A 17297-nucleotide genomic window follows, 5' to 3' on the forward strand; every position below is an offset into this window, starting at 1 on the left:
ATAGTACAAAAGTGTTGGTATCAAAATGTACTTAAAGTACCAAAAGTAACAGTTCTAAAATGTTTGAAAATAGCAGATCTACACGCTCACAATACGTTGTGAGCTTGTAGGTTTAAAATAGGGCTAAAGTGGTGAACGTATGTTGTACAATGTAATGTGTATCTATAAAGTAACAAGTAACTGAAGTTTTCAAATAATTGTAGTGGACTAAAAGTACAATATTTGCCTGTGAGATGTAGCTGAGTAGAAGTAAAAGTACTGATAATTGGAAATACTCCAGTTAAGTAAAAGTACCTCAACTGGTTAATTTAAAAAAAAGGAATTGATTTACAATCTCACTGATGTGCTATTTTCACCAGCTGAAATAGTTACTTCATAATGTAGGCTATACCCTTGCCCAAGTCAAAACAACAGTGTTTCAGAAATGTATGAGCAACAAAAATAAACACCCACACACACACACACACCCAGTAGGACGGGTTGATAGTGTTGTATTCATTGTTCTGAATCCTGGACAAAAGACAGGTGGTGAGCAGTTAGTACTCATGTAATTTCAATGGGCAGTAGCCTAATGGTCGTCAACAGCACAACATTTAACTGTAAAGAAATTAAGATGACAAAAGACAGCTGATGATTGTCAGGTGGTGGACAATTAGCACGTTTCAGAATGAATGGAAGACGCACAGCGTCTAAATGTATTTGAATACATTTAGGAGTAAATGACAGATTTCTTTGATATAGACCTCTCCCATGCTCAGTGTTGCCATGTCCTCTAATTATAAGCGACATGCCCTTGTTTTTCTGTGAAGGTACTTGTAAAGACTGGTGGTTGGGCTTTGCCCCTGTTTCTAAAACGTTGTTGATATTTGGCATATAATTTATGGCTCATTTTATATTTATGTTGATAGCTTGTAGATCTGCTATTTTCTACTACCACCACCACTAGTAATAATATTAAGAACTAGAAAAAGTGCTCCTCGAAGCACAGGTCTCCACCAGGTCAGGTAGGTTATTATGGCCTCCCGGTGGCGCTACAATAGGCCAATGTGAAAAGGGTGGCATTTCTTCTTAGGCCTTTTACGGCAAACGGACACTTCATTCATGATTTGAGGCATTTTGTTCCAAAAATGTGTATTGCTAAGTTGTATGGATTTAAACTTGAAACAGAGTATTTCTATATTGCAATATTGGTACTTAACTTAAGTTACCACTTTGAGAACTTTTTCCACCACTGCCAAAATATATCGCCTATACATAGTAAACTATAATAGCTGTTCAAACAGCTTTTCAGGTAATAATGGTGCTTCAAGGTCATGCCTTCCTGTGCTATTGAAGTGGTGCTAATCACAGCATATGGAAGTTTCGAAGTAGTTCACACGTCTGTTTACCAATAGATATGTTACACTTAATCAGTATTCACATTCCACGTACATCACCAGCACAATAGAGATGGGATGTATGGCTCTTTTAAGGAATTTGTTCCTTTCACAGAGCCGTTCAAAAGACTGGCTCATTTATGGCTCATTTGTATATTTATATATTTCAAAAACATATATAAATGTATATAAATATATATATACATATTTTTATATTTATATCTCATAACATTATTTATATTATATGAATATGATCTCATTTATGTTATATCATATATATACAACATCATATAACATTATAATAATATATTATTATATTTAAAAATATATAATAATATAATAGATTACATAATTAATAACATATTTATTATATTATAATATATCATATACATTATAATACATATTATTATAATATATACAATTATAATCTAACATTTTATTACAATAATTAATTTAATATATCTCTGCTGTCCAACAGGAACCAGCTACCTCCAAAACACTCATCTTTTTAGTTAGCTGGTTCCTGCTGGACAGCGACACTATAATAAATGTATATATAATATAGAACATATGCATAACATACTATGTTATAACTACCAATGCCAAACGCATCAATCACCTACATAGCAGAAATCACACACCCTCACAAACCCGCATCCTACAAGTAACCAGCCACTGCCAACTCTTGTTAGAATAGAAGGCCAAAACTTGTTTGGCCTTCTATTGTTTTCCTGTTTGATCTCCTTCCCACTTGCCTCTTCTTCTTCTCTCTCCCCACTCTTCTTTCTATGGAAATTAACGTTGAGATGGGAATGATGTACAAAAACGAATTTCACCCACTTTTTTACCTTGTAAACCTGTGATGTGACAATAAACCTGATTCTGATTCTGATTCTCTCTGTCCACCATGACATCATTCTTGATGACATTCTTTCTTGTTTCCCCCTGAACATCAGCATGGAGTGGAGATGATGTCTCTGCCTCAGGCACAGAATGAATGTCTGGCCTTCCCCTGCATTCTGTCACTCTCTCTCCATTCCTTCCATGTCTCTCTCTCTCTCTCTCTCTCTCTCTCCATTCATCTTGTGTTTTTTTCTCTTCCCCTTTTTCCTTTTGTCTTTTCATCTCTCTCCCCGTGCTATACCGTTCTCTCCTCCATCCATTTGTGTCTTTCTTTCCCCGTACCGTGTTCGTTCTTAACCCCTAGCCCTCCTCTCCCTTTCCTTCTCTGACAGCGGCGGTATCACGTTCCCTCTTTCATCACCCCGTGTCTTGCTGTTTGACAGGCCAGAAGTTGCCAAGCCTGATGGGCGAGCGGCCCTTTCCCTTCCCCTCTCTCTCTCTCTCCGCCCGGAGACAAGAGGAATGACATTGGGCTTCTGCTGAGGTTAACCACGCACTGTGAACAGGGGGTGGAAGAAGTGGTCAGATATTGTACTTAAAGGAGAATTTTTAAGCACAATTTCTTTCCTTTTATAATGACATTACTATATCCTAGAGCGAGTGGTAGAGTAGAAAAATGTCATAACTCCATACCGAGTCCACCGCATGCTAAAAACCCGAGCGGACGATCCATGCGCTAGATCGCGTGATTTTATATATAATCTTTTTTTGTTCAAATCTTACTTTCACAATGACAGAAACCTCGCCACAGTGTTTTTGTCTCAAATGGGCCGCCGTAGTGTTTACAAGCTGATCACGGGCGAAATATCGTCTCTTCCGGAGGGGTCATTATGAAAGTCAGATATGAACAATGCAATATATTGTTGCTGTCCGGCAGGAACCAACTAACTCCATTTTTCCGGCTTTGCATTTTTTTCCATAAATCAGGGCCATTAAACACCCTTTACGTCTGTGTGTTGATTAAAAAATGATTGAACCAATTACAAGTATTAAAAAGCGCTTCTGACAAAACCAGCTAACTCCATTGGATCCCCAAACTTTCTGCTAAACCAGCTAACTCCACCAAAGGGGGGTGGAGTTAGCTGGTTTAGCTGACTCCAGGCTCCACCCCCTTTTGACCTCCAACCTCATTGTGAGCTTGGAGGTCCATTCAGCTGTTCTTATCGATGATGAACAAAACCTCCAACTCCATTTTTTTTTTTTTTTTGTCATTTCCTGAAGAATTTTGGACTTAGCTGGTTGCTGCCGGACAGCAGATATATAAATCGCGAGTTATGACATTTTTCTACTGTACCACTCGTCCAAGGATAAAGTAATATCATATAAAAAGGTATGAAAAACGTACTCCGGAATTTTCCTTTAATCCATTAAGACCGGGGCGTGCGGAAAGTTTTCAAATAAACTGTAGTGGAGTAAGTACAATGTTTGATGTATATGGAGTGGAAGTATAACATATAAAAACAAATGTAAGTAAAGTAAAAGTCCCTAGAAATTGCTCTTAAGTGCAATACTTGAGTACATGTACTTGAGTATGTAATTCCACAACTTACTGTGAAAAAGAAAACTGACAACATAAAACAATTATATCCTCCTGTCGCAATGAGTCTTCTTCTTTCTTGCTTCATTTTGCGTCACTTGATTCAAAGAAATAGTTTAACCCATTCAGACCGGGAGAGAATCTGTGTCATTTTTAGATTGCTTTGAGCTTGTAGATCTGCTATTTTTGAAAAATCTTGAAAATGTGTGCAAATCTTTTAATATGTATATATTTTTACAAAAGCAAACATTTGTAACTCAAATCTTTGCTTCTGGGGATTCTACAAATGTCTTCTAAATCCTAACAGTTTTTTTAATATGATATCAGTGGTTCTACCACTGTCGCAAAATTGCTTGCTCAGGGTGGGATTGTCGGGTCTCTTCTCTACATGTAAAGTGTCTTGAGACAACTTGTTGTGATTTGACACTTTAATAAAATTGAATTGAATTCTCAAACTTTTTTCATGTCAAGGACCACCCAAAATGATATGTATTTGACCGCAGACCCCCATCTCCAAAAATGGTGTTCGCTTTGAATATATATATATATAAAGCTCATAGCGCGGCACTCTGTGCCGTGCTATGAGCTTGTAGATCTGCTATTTTTGAATAGCCAAAGAAATCTGAAAATGACACAGATGCGCGTTCCCGGTCTTAGTGGGTTAAAAAGTGAATGTGCATAAGAGATGTGAACGTAATTACGCGGAACGTCAAAAGTGCCCATAAAATTGGCTTCCACTCTAATAGTTTTCACATTCAAATTCAAACTATGTTACAGACGTTTAATGCTACGCTATATGAGCCTAGGATTCCCAGACAGGGGCCTGCTAACTGTACTTTGCTCTCATAACCATTAGAGCGCTCCAAAGGCTTTAGAATAACATTTTTTGTGAGTTCATAATTATCATCATCATTATTAACCCATTAAGATCGGGAACGCATCTGTGTCATTTTAAGATTTCTTTGGCTATTCAAAAAGATCTAGCAGATCTACAACCTCATAGCGCGCAAATTTTTGAATGCATATTCAAAGATTTGAGATACAAATGTTCGCTTTAAAAGAATATACATAAGATTTGCACCCATTTTCACGATTTTCTTCTAAAAAATAGCAGATCTACAAGCTCATAGCACGGCACTCGGTGCATCGCGATGAGCTTGTATACCTGCTATTTTTGAATAGCCAAAGAAATCTAAAGTGACACAGATGGGTTGATTATTATGATGAAGATGATGATGATGATGATTATTATTATTGTTATTATTAATGTTCACTACATCACCCACCAGACCATTTAAACGCCTTAAACCCTCTATACTTAGTGAAATGGACTTGCGTTGACTCCGGTTCACCAAACCTCCTTGCCTTTAAATAGCCGATCTACAATCTCACAGCGGTGCGTTGTGTGAGCTTGTAGATCGGCTATTTCCGGGCCAATGTTCTCCCCCTGGAATAAAGGGAGCACAATAGGTGTTGAAGTGGCTGAGATGAATATTTGTTGGCGGTGTACTCTACCTGGAACACCTGATGGACTGGATAACAGCATCTCTGTAGGACTGCACTGCTACTTCAGTAATTGGAAACAGACACCCCTGTGGTACGTCCACTTCAGGCTCTTCAATCATCAAGGACAGTTTAATCCAGTCAAACCGGGAACGCATCGGTCTCATTCTTAAGATTTCTTTGGGCTATAAAAAAAAATAGCAGATATACAAGCTCATATGAGCTTGTAGATCTTCTATTTTCTTTGAAAAATCATGAAGATGTGTGCAAATCTTTGAATATAGCCTATATGTTTTGTTTAAAGCGAACATTTGTAACTCAAATCTTTGTTGCTGGGGGATTCTACAAATGTCTTATAAATCCTAACATTTTTTAAACATATGTTACTATAATATATCAGTGGTTCTCAAAATGTCAAGGACCCCCCAAAATGATATGTATTTGGCCGCAGACCCCCATCTCAAAAGATATTGTTCCAGGGACCCCCCAGAAGCAAAGATTTGAGTAAAATGTTCGCTAGAAAAAAAAATATATATATATATATTCTCAATTTTACAAAAAATAGCCAAAGAAATCTTAAAATGACACGGATGCGTTCCCGGTCTTATTGGATTAAATTAGGTGTGTGTGTGTGGGGGGGGGGGGGGGGGATAGCATAGCACGCCACAGTGTCCATCGATCACAGACAGGAAGGAGCAAAGCCATCAGTAATACTTGGAGGCATTATGGGCAGAAGATATCCCTTCCTTTACAGAGAGAAAAGGCAGGGTATTTTTTTTTTCTGCACCCAAGATACATTTCCAACTCCCTTGGGGTTTCAGAGCAGCATTGCATACTGCACTAAAGCAACACGTTCACCGGCATTATGCTGTCATCAATCTATAGCAGTGGCTCTCAAGGAGGGATCCCCCCAAATGAATGTGTATTGGCCACACGGACCCACATCTGAAAATATTGTGTGCCAGGGACCCCCATACAGGGTTTGTGTTGTTAAAAAAACAAATCTAGATTTTTGGAGAATATTCAATCTAAACTCACAACGCTCACGTCTTATTCTTGATGTGTTCTTTTTTATTTTGTTGTCTTTGCTATTATTTTTTGCCTGGGCCTCACTGTACATAATCCTGCACTGGATTGATAAATAAATACCAAAAACTGCATTCTTGGAGTTTTGTCAAATGTTTGGCGCCTTAGCCGTTCGAGACACTTTACAGTAACTGTCAAAGCTTATACCAAAGTAACATGTTTTGTAGACAGAGCAGAGGTGATATGATGTTTGCATGCAAAAGGACTTTAAATGTTGATTCAACACCCTGCATTGCCAAACATGCCAGTGAAGAACAGGATAAACTGTTGTCCTTTGGTCAGGGTTGACTGCAGGTGCGGTGGTCTCAAAAACATAAAGGAAAACTGGCAGAAAAAGACTCGCTCACTGCATAAACATTAAGGAAATCTCCTTAGACACACTTAAAGGGATATTTCACTTTCAAAAACACTTTTGGTGATTTTATCGTCTACTCAGGCTCTTGTGAACACCACAGACAGTTTTTAAATTGCTTGATTCAATATTTAGATATTAAATATTCATTTGATCAGACACGCCCCCCTCCTATACAAACCCATTGTAACTTCAAACTCCATCTTCAACATGCTAGATTAATCAAAAACACCCGTCCTTGGTTCTGGTGACTCATACCGCCCCCCTAATACGCGAGGGGGGCGTGTTTTTTCAATTACTTTTAATATCTTTTGAAAAAAATAAAATACAATAAAAAAAATAAATGAAAATAATTCTCGGAAAAACACGGCCCCCTCACGCATTAGGAGGGCAGGGTGAGTCACCAGAACCAAGGACGGGTGTTTTTGATTAATCTAACATGGTTAAATTGGAGTTTGAAGTTACTATAGACCCCTTAACAGACGACGTCATACTGGCTGCGTGCAGCCAGTATGCGCGCAACGAAACCCATTATATCAGGTCTCGTTAGGACGCGTCTCACTAGCCAACACACACAAGAGGGGGTTGGGGTGTGCTGAAACCAGTGCACCCCGAAACAGGTTGGGAATTGATTGCGTGAAACAATCACCTGTGCGTCCAGGCTCAATGTTAGTAAACAAATAATTGGTCTATGGGTTTGTATAGGAAGGGGGCGTGTCTGATAAAATGAATATCAAATATCTAAATACTGAATCGAGCAACTTAAAAACTGTCTGGGGGGCTCACAAAGGCTTGAGTAGATGATAAAATCACTAAAAGTTTTTTTGAAAGTGAAATATCCCTTTAAGAAAATATGATTTTAAAAATAGATATAAATTTAAAATAGCAAAAGTTTTTAGTTTTTTTTATGAGCATTTAAGTCTAAGGAGTTTTCCTTAATTTTTATGCAGTGAGCGAGTCTTTTTCAGCCAGTTTTCCAAAAGTGGCAGTGACCTGGTCAAACCGGTCTTTCTTTTCTTTATCTCTTCTCAGCAAAAATATATTGAAAGTGATAACCAATAATAACTGACTTAATCTGGCTCATGTTGGTTAATCAAATAATTGAGAAGCAGGTTTTAATAATTTGTATATAGTTTTCTTATCAACAAATCAAAAATCTAATGCCTTTTTTTATAATCAACTAAATTGATTAATCAGATTAACCAAATAACTCTGTATCATATTTCATACAATGGTGGCATTTAAAAACAAACCCACAATGTGTCGCATATATTATGTGCTTGTAGATCTGCTATTTTAACGTATTTCATTCATGTTAATTAATCGGTACCAAGGCAAAAGAAATAATCATGATATGATATTTGAAGTTATATCGCCCTGCCCTATCGCGTGGTAATGCATAGGAGGCAGTCAGTATTCTACCTGTGACACACAAGTTACAAGTACGTAGTTACAACATGCTATGGAATGTTTATGAACCACTTTCAACTTAACGTCCCTAATTTTGAGCATCATATAGTTATTTCAAGACTTTTTTCTAAAATATCTAAAAATTGCAGCTCGACATGCTTCACAATGCGCCATTATGCGACGTGTTGGGTGTTTGTAGATTAGCTATTTGCGCTATTGTTTGAGGCGGCTTAAAGTGCTTAAGCCCTCCCCAAACTACACACACATCCATAATAATGGAGTTGGAGCTCCCATGGGGTTGAAAGCGTGCGCAGCGTGAGATTTCCTATACCTCTGAAAAGGTCTAACTGCCTTTTTATTTGAAGGGGGGGAAAAAATCCTATCCAACCTCTTTATCCCCCTTTCCACTCTCCGTCTCATTCCCATCCATAGAGCGTGGACGCGTTGTGTATGTTGTGCTATAAATTTGAAGAGAATGCATTTTCCATAATTTAGCGGCACCATTATGGCAAAAAGTGCAGCAATGCTGTGAATAATACAGGCCGTTTCAGCATCACAGGTGCTGGAGAGCAGCTAGCCATAAAGGATCGAGCCAAAGGAGGACATATGCAAAACAGCATGCATTAGCCATAGCCAGTGGTGTAAAGTAACTAAGTACATTTACGCAAGTACTGTACAATTCTGAGGTACTTTTACTTTACTGGAGTATTTCCAATTGTCTATACTTTTGCTTCTACTCCACAACATCTCGGAGGAAAATATTGTACTTTTTATTCCACTACAATTATTTGAAAACTTCAGTTACTTTGCAGATATAAATCATTATATTATGAAAACATACATTAACCACTTTAGCCCTATTTTATACTTAGGCTATCAAAAAAAGCCAATCTACAAGCTCACAACGTGTCGCATTGTGAGCTTGTAGATCTGCTATTTCAAACATGTTAGTATTTTTACTTTTGGTACTTTAAGTATATTTTGACGCCAATGCTTTTGTACTTTTACTCAAGTAACATTTTGAACACAAGCCTTTTTTACTCGTAACAAGAGTATTTCTACATTGCAGTATTGATACTGTTACTCCAGTAAAACATGCGAGTACTTTTTTTCCACCACTATGGCAGTGGCAGAGGGAGCCAAAGGAGGACATATGCAAAACAGCATGCATTAGCCATTGTCCCATAGATCAGCACTTTGGCAGGAGGACCCAGCCTCCTAGTCTTACTAGCTAGTTAGCATAGCTTCAGCTTGGTGAGCGCTCAGACTATAGAGTCGTGTAATTGCCAGGGGTATACTGTATTGTATGTGTGAACGAGTCACAGTAAATCTCCCGGGCCAATTTGATAAGAGCCAAGCGTGTGGGGGGCCACCGTTAGCCCGGCGGTGGGCTAACCCGGTTTGCAGCCTATGAAATAGCCATGGGAGGGCCCCTCCCCCCACCTTCCCTGCTGTTTGATTGGCTGGAATGGGGTTGCAGGTGTCAGATCAGGAAGTAATTGGCTCTCTCTATGGATGGTTTATGGTCCTGTTTACCCTGTGAAGAATGGGCCCTTAAGATGTCCCCTCTTTCCACTGGTACCGTCTCCACCACTAGTACTCTGTCAGGCTAATGGGTGAAGGTGGGGTGCTTTCTCACTATCAGTGACAAAAAAAAGGATGCTTACCTCCAGGATGGGGGTGGGATGAATTTAGCTGTGTGTGTGTGTGTGTGTGTGTGTGTGTGTGTGTGTGTGTGTGTGTGTGTGTGTGTGTGTGTGTGTGTGTGTGTGTGTGTGTGTGTGTGTGTGTGTGTGTGTGTGTGTGTGTGTGTGTGTGTGTGTGTGTGTATGTGTGTGTGAAATGGGAGTGTTCATGGAGCGTGGCATAAGCTCTAACAAGGAGAACCCTTTTTCACAGCCAATGGCTGCATTACAAAATTGGTTTGTGGAAATATTCCGGCAATATTTCACAGGCAGAACACATTGCGATTGTGTGTCGTGTTGTCGAACGACGGGAATGAATGTTGCGATGTTCTAGGTGTGGTGTATTATAGGCTACACCACCTCTGTGAAGCCCCCGTTGTAGCTTGCCAGCGCCCCCCCCAACATTTTTCTGCACACTCTGCATCGGGGACCCCCTAGACTGATTTGGCAGTCACACCTAATCCTCTCTTCCTCTCTCTAGCTCAAAGTCTCTGTTTTCATCTGTCTTTCTCCCTTGTTCTCGCTTTTGTTCTCTCTAGCTGCCCATCTCTCTCTCTCTTTCTCTCTGTACCCCTCTCTCCTTCACCACCGTCTGCCTGCCCCTCTCCCCCTCTCTCTCCCTCTCCCTCTCTCTCTCTCTCTCTCTCTCTCTCTCTGGTTAAATCTTGCGCTGGCAGACTTCTATACGTGGTAGACGGGTTGCCAAAAACGTATTTGCTACAATACTCTTCGAGTCCAATTAAAGATTAACAGCACTGCCATCTCAGCTGGAAACTCCTCTTGTTTGGATTTTTTTTTGTTTTTAGTTTTCCAAATCCCAGACCAGATGTTTATTCATCAAATCAAAGTATTTAGAAAGTCCCCTTGAAAGACTGAAACTTAAGCTAAAGGACTTGTTGGATTTCCCCCCCAAATTCGGACAACTTTTGGTCTTTGCCACACATAGCATTAGAAAGTGTTTGGTTAAGCGCTCGGGTGGCGCAGTGGTAAAGTCCCTGCCCACCACCACGGAGGTTGCTGGTTCAAATCCAGCGTGGTGCATCCGGCTTTGTCGAGCGTCTCTCTACACAAACACAATTCACCCGTGTTCGGGGGAGGTAAGCCGGGCCGGGCCGGGCGGGGAGGGGGATATGGGTCATTGCACATACTCCTACGGGCTGGGTGGAGGCACCTGTCAGCGGGGAGTGTTGGGCAGGAGGAGTAGAACGAAGGCTTTACGTCCTCCTGGTGGGGGCTCCTCAATGGCAGCAGAGTCAGTAGGATACGACAGCAGTTACAACACAGAAATGTGTGTGGGGAGGAATTAATTGGCATAACGACTAAATTGGGGAGAAAAAGGGGTAACAAAACTAATGGCTACTCTAAATAAAAAAATAAATACAAAAAAGAAAGTGTATGGTTGGGGAGGAGCAACAGCTGTGGTAATAGTAATGGCCATTAGGAGAAGTGGGATACTTAAATAAACAAAATAATCTGTATTTGATATATATTTTACTCAACTTAATATGATCTATTACCTAATTTAACAATGTGTGTCACCACTCAACAGTCACCACATAATACAAAATAAAGCTGCTTTTAATTGAAAAACCTCAGCGTTGCCTCATGCTAGCAGGTCACACATGTGTGGAAATCCTGTAATAAATAGGATATACCTTTACTACTGACTGGGTTACTAGAAATCTCACAGGTAACCAAGAAGAATTATAATACAAGATAGAATGAATTATTCAGAGACAAAAGCTCACCAGTTGTGAGCTTCTGGATCTGCTATTATCACTACTGTCTGCCTATAGACAGCATCACAGCAACGATAAGGGAGATGAGAAATAAAACTTGACTAAGGCCAGTGATGGATGTTTTGCCTAAGTAAAAGTATCAATACTGCAATGTAGAAATACTCTGTTACAAGTAATAGTCCAGAATTAAGTATTTACTTGAGTAAAAGTAAAAAAGTATTGGTATCAAAATGCACTTAAAGTACCAAAACTAGAAAGTACTCATTAGGCAGAATGTCCCATTTCACAAGTTTTCAAATGCATAAATATCTTTTGAAAATAGCAGATCTACAAGATCTACAAAATGTATATAGGGCTGAAGTGGTTAATGTGTGTTTTGTAATAATAATCAAAATCTACAAAGTAACTAGTAACTAAAGTGTTCTAATAATTGTAGTTGAGTAAAAGTACAATATTTTCCTCTGAGATGTAGTGGAGTTGAAGTAGAAGTACTGCAAATTGGAAATACTCCAGAAAAGTAAAAATACCTAAAAATTGTACTTAAGTACAATATTTGAGTAAAGTACTTAGTTACTTTACACCACTGACTAAGGCTTAACAGCCATTCATTTTGTCATAAAATGCTGGCAGTGGAGTTGAGGGTAATGGCAAATGAACATACTGCCACCTAGAGGCTTAAATAATACAGTGCCTTTATCACATTCTAAGACCAATGCCATCTTTCAAGCCTGCTATGAGTGGCCTACAACAGTGGAATACGATTAAACCCTGTATTGACCGAGGTTCCCCAGGGGTCTGTACTTGGCCTCTCATTTGTTTCCCTCTACACCAAATCTCTTTGCTGAATATATAGCTGATCTACAAGCTCACAACGTGCCGCATTACGACGCGCGGTGAGCTTGTCGATCGGCTAGTTTCGCCAAATGTTCTCTTATTCTTCGCCAAATGTTCGCCTTTTTTTGCCAAATGCCCTCCTGTTATGACATGTCCAGAAAAGGGACGCTATAGGGTTCATGTGGTTCATTCCTAATTCACTACCATTGCATTGTAGACCAGTGGTTCTCAAACTTTTTCGAGGACCCCCAAACTGATATGTATGTGGCCGCGGACCCCCACCTGAAAACATGTTATGCCAGGGACCCCTAGAAATAAAGATTTGTGTAAAAAAAGATTTACAAACATTTTCAAGATTTTTCAAAAATAGCAAATCTGCAAGCTTGTATATCTGTTATTTTTGAATAGCCATAGTATAAAGTATGGATAAAGGGGTAATGATTGTGACGCTTTATTAACACATTTTGCTGGGGACCCCCTGGTATCCCCCCAAGGACCCTTGGGGTCCCCGGACCCCACTTTGAGAACCACTAATGTAGATAGTTGATGTTAGTGGCTTGGCTTAGGCTGCATCTCAAATTACACAGATTGTACCTGTACTGGGAAAGCATAGACCTGTGTCATTTTTATAGATAGATATAGCTGTTCGGGTTTTACAGTTTCAGACTGATTAAGGCAGTGTCTCTCAAACCTTTTCATGTCAAGGACCCCCAAAATGATACGTATTTGGCCAAGGACCCCTATCTCAAATATTTTGTTCCAGGGACCCCCAGAAGCAAAGATTTGAGTTACAAATGTTCGCTTAACAATACATATATTGAAAGATTTGCACAAATGTTCACAATTTTTTTTTAAATAGCAGCTCTGCAGTACAAGCTCATGAGCTTGTATATCTGCTATCTGAATAGCCAAAGTATATAAGGTTCAAATTATTGTGATGCTACATTAACACATTTTGCGGGGGACCCACTGGTACCCTTCCCAGGGTCCCCTGGGGGTCCCTGGACCCCACTTTGAGAACCAATGGCCTATACAGCATGTAGCGTATAGCCTACTTCCTTCAAATTAATATTACCAAACAATACTTTCTGGCTGTAACAAAGGGGAGAGATGGAAAGAGGAAGAACAATCGTTTAACATAAACAGAAACGGAGCAAGTAGCCTACAGAAAAGTAGCCTACATGTCTATACTAAACAAAGGGGAGAAATGGAAAGAGGAAGAACAATCATTTAACTTTTGTCCAGTCTTTCAAAACCTTGGTGAAAGGTGAAAAACCTTCGTTATTTTGGCTGGACCATATTGGCAAATCCAAACGCGTAAGGGCAGCAAATGGTAAAACACATAGTCTACACTGTAGATCATGTGCCCAGTAGGCTGACCACTTCACAGCCATACTGGACAGCACGTCCAAAGAGTATAGGGAGATCAATGTAGTGTATGACCACTAAAATCTTCCATCTTTACTGAAGGAGGCCACACGGAAGAGAATCCAGGGTGGCAAGCCTCCGACGACTTACAACGTGGAAGATGACACCATTGGGGAAAGTTTCAGCATAACAGTTCCTGTCAAACAGGATAAAAAATGAGCTGACTGTCTATCTCGCCAAGGAGACCACGCGGAATATATTCCAGAGTGGCAAGCCTTCAACTACTTAAGATCTGGAAGACGACACGCCATTGGGGAAAGTATCAACAACAGTTCCTGTCAAACAGGATCAAAGACGTCTATCTCGCCAAGAAAGCCCTCCTACTCTTTCAAGGGAAGGTTTTCATAGTCACTTCCATGCAGGATATCCACTCAAAATATATGGATGAATAAAATCTTCATAGCTCGCACAAGTAGTAGTACGCCTTGCCGAACCATGTGACCCATAAGGTCACTGTCCCTAAGTAGCGAGTCAGCTTGATGTACAAGTACATCCCCTAGCCATGATGTACAAGTAAAACCCCTGGACATGACGCAAGTGTGTCACAGGGACTTACCCCCAATCCAACCCTTGATGCTGAGTGCCAAGCAGGGAGGCATTTGGTCCCATTTGTATAGTCTTTGGTATGACCTGGCCAGAAAATTTAACTCCAACCTCCCAATCTCAGGGCGGACACTCTAACCACAAGGCCACTGAGCTGGAAGCTCGCACAAAAAGGCTGGATAATCCTGACCTTGTCTTGCAGTCCGATGGTACCATCAGCTATGCAAGCACACCTACGTACTTCACCATCAGGAACAAGAAACAGATAATCAGTAGTGCATGCACTTGGTAAGAGGATGGCTGCAGCCTTTCAAGGGTTAGGTGCCTTCTCTGTAGCTGACAGGACATCTTGATCCATCAATTAGCATGGTTAAAAAAATGAATGGAAGATGCATGGAAGACTATTGAAACTAGAAATCTAATTTAAATAGTGTTTATTTTGTTTGTATATTTATACTTGGTCATCAGTCTCACTGCATGATGGCAGTGAGACACGTGGGCCATATTTTTGCCAGTGCCTTACCCGTTGGCATTACCCGCCACCTGTGAATTAAGCACAACGGAGCTGGCACTGTCCCTAAATGCGGCCGCTATACCGCTATCCATTATGCCGACTCCGTTATTTGCACCTGGAGGTGTGCCCGTGGGTGTGTTGTTGCACTTCCCCTAAAATTGCTATCCACAAAGTACATACAAATCACACAAATTAACCAATAAAAAAAAAACATAAAATCATAAAAAGAGGCTGACTCTAGTGTTTACGCAGCCTATACGAGTACCGAAGACAGCTCTTCCCAGGATTGACTATATCCTCAATAATAGGATAGGAATAATACTGTTCCGGGTGACTGCTATTTTTGAATAGCCAAGGTATAAAATAAAGTGATTAAAATCTAAAATGACACAGATGCTTTCCTGGTTTTAATGGGTTAAGGTTAAGGGGGTCCCTCAATCTCCTCCATCTTTATCATCCCACTTTATCCCAATTCTGACACTAATGTCCCACCAGGTGGATTTCTCTTCTGAGGGAAGAGCCATGAGGGGGCCCCCCCTCCCCCACATCTCTAGTGGACACCTAATGTGCCATTAGTGTCTACGACATGTCAATGTGCTAGACATTAAATGTTATGTTAGTATTTCAAATTAATGAATTCAGTGTCATACCTATTCTGAATGCAGGCATCAATGCAGCATTGCCCAAGTGAAGTGTGTGTGTGTGTGTGTGTGTGTGTGTGTGTGTGTGTGTGTGTGTGTGTGTGTGTGTGTGTGTGTGTGTGTGTGTGTGTGTGTGTGTGTGTGTGTGTGTGTGTGTGTGTGTGTGTGTGTGTGTGTGCGCACACAGAACAACCACCCAAAGGTTCAAAATGACTGCATGCCAGTTGCCCTGAAGTCCCTGGTCAAACAGTGCAGTAAATGACCTGGTGACGTATGATGACGCGTCAATGTTATCAGTTACTGGGAAGTCGGATGTAAAGAACTTCCACAGAAATGGGAGTTAGAATCTCAAGGGATCGGTTTGCCTGGTTTAGTCATCATTAGTGTGTGTGTGTGTGCGTGTGCGTGTGCGTGTGCGTGTGCGTGCGTGCGTGCGTGCGTGCGTGCGTGCGTGCGTGCGTGCGTGCGTGCTACACCAGAATGTTAGAGACTTCTGCAGGGTTGGTTCACTTCAGCGGAACAAGGAAGAAGTCACAGCATTGTGGGTGTATTAATTTTTTTGAGGGGAAAAAAACATGAAATGTGTGCAAATCTTTGAAAATATATATATACATTTTTAACTCAAATCTTTGCTTCTGGGGGGTCCCTGGAACAACATATTTTGAGATGGAGGGGGTTCGCGGACAAACACATATCATATCATTGAGAGCCACTGATATTATAGCAACATAAGTTTTGTTTTAAAAACAACTGTTAGGATTCAGAAGCAAAAATGTGATAGCGCGGCTATGAGATTGAATATCTGCTATTTTTGAATAGCCAAAGAAATCTTAACCCATTAAGACCTGGAACGCATCTGTGTCACTTTAGATGTCTTTGGCTATTCAAAAATAGCAGATCTACAAGCTCATAGCGCGGCACCGCTATGAGCTTGTAGATCTGCTATTTTTGAAAAATCTTGACATTTTTGTTTTTTGATTTTTTTTTCTTCAAAAAACTGTTAGGATTTAGAAAACATTTTTAAGAATCGCCTCAGGTCTTATAATGGGTTAAAATGACACAGATGCGTTCCCGGTCTTAATGGGTTGAATAATAATGAAACATATCATGAAAGAATGGTAATAGCCAGTAACCACACCTTCTTGTAGACATATATCAACCAAACTCATTGTGTGCTTTGGTGATAACGGCAATAAACTGTAAATGCAGTTAAATGTGATCATTTGCTAAATGGTAGGAGGTAAGAAGTAAAACAAATATTTAGTCTGCAAAGTAGATAGATAGGCCTACATGGAAGTATGTGCTTTCCATTTGTAAGCAGTACTGTAAAGTTACAACGTACATTTACTCAAGTACAACTTCTACTCGACTACATCTCAGAGGAAAATATTGTACTTTTACTCCACTAGAATTATTTGAAAACTTTAGTTACTAGTTACTAAATTACATTATAATAAAACATACATTATCCACTTAGCCCTTTACCTATAGGCTATTTGAAAATAGCAGATCTACAAGCTCACAACTGAGCTTGCAGATCTGCTATTTTCAAACACATAACTACTTTTATTTTTGGTACTTTAAGTACATCTTGATACCACTACTTTTGTACTTTTACTTAAATAAAGTTTGAATTCTGGACTTTTACTTGTAACAGAGTACTTCTACATTGCAGTATTGATACTTTTACTTAAGTAAAACATTTGAGTACTTTTTTCACCACTGTTTGTCACAGTGAATGTACTA

The 17297-nt window shown here is 39.9% G+C and overlaps 1 protein-coding gene across 1 annotated transcript in view; it reads right to left on the reverse strand.

The window, feature by feature from the left end:
• sema3aa (sema domain, immunoglobulin domain (Ig), short basic domain, secreted, (semaphorin) 3Aa) overlaps positions 1-17297 on the reverse strand; it is an 818452-nt gene that overhangs the window by 376031 nt on the left and 425124 nt on the right. The gene's annotated exons all lie outside the window — the stretch shown is intronic.

The sequence above is a fragment of the Gymnoscopelus microlampas genome (assembly GCF_963454915.1).
Source record: "Gymnoscopelus microlampas genome assembly, chromosome: 23".
Lineage (NCBI taxonomy): Eukaryota > Metazoa > Chordata > Actinopteri > Myctophiformes > Myctophidae > Gymnoscopelus > Gymnoscopelus microlampas.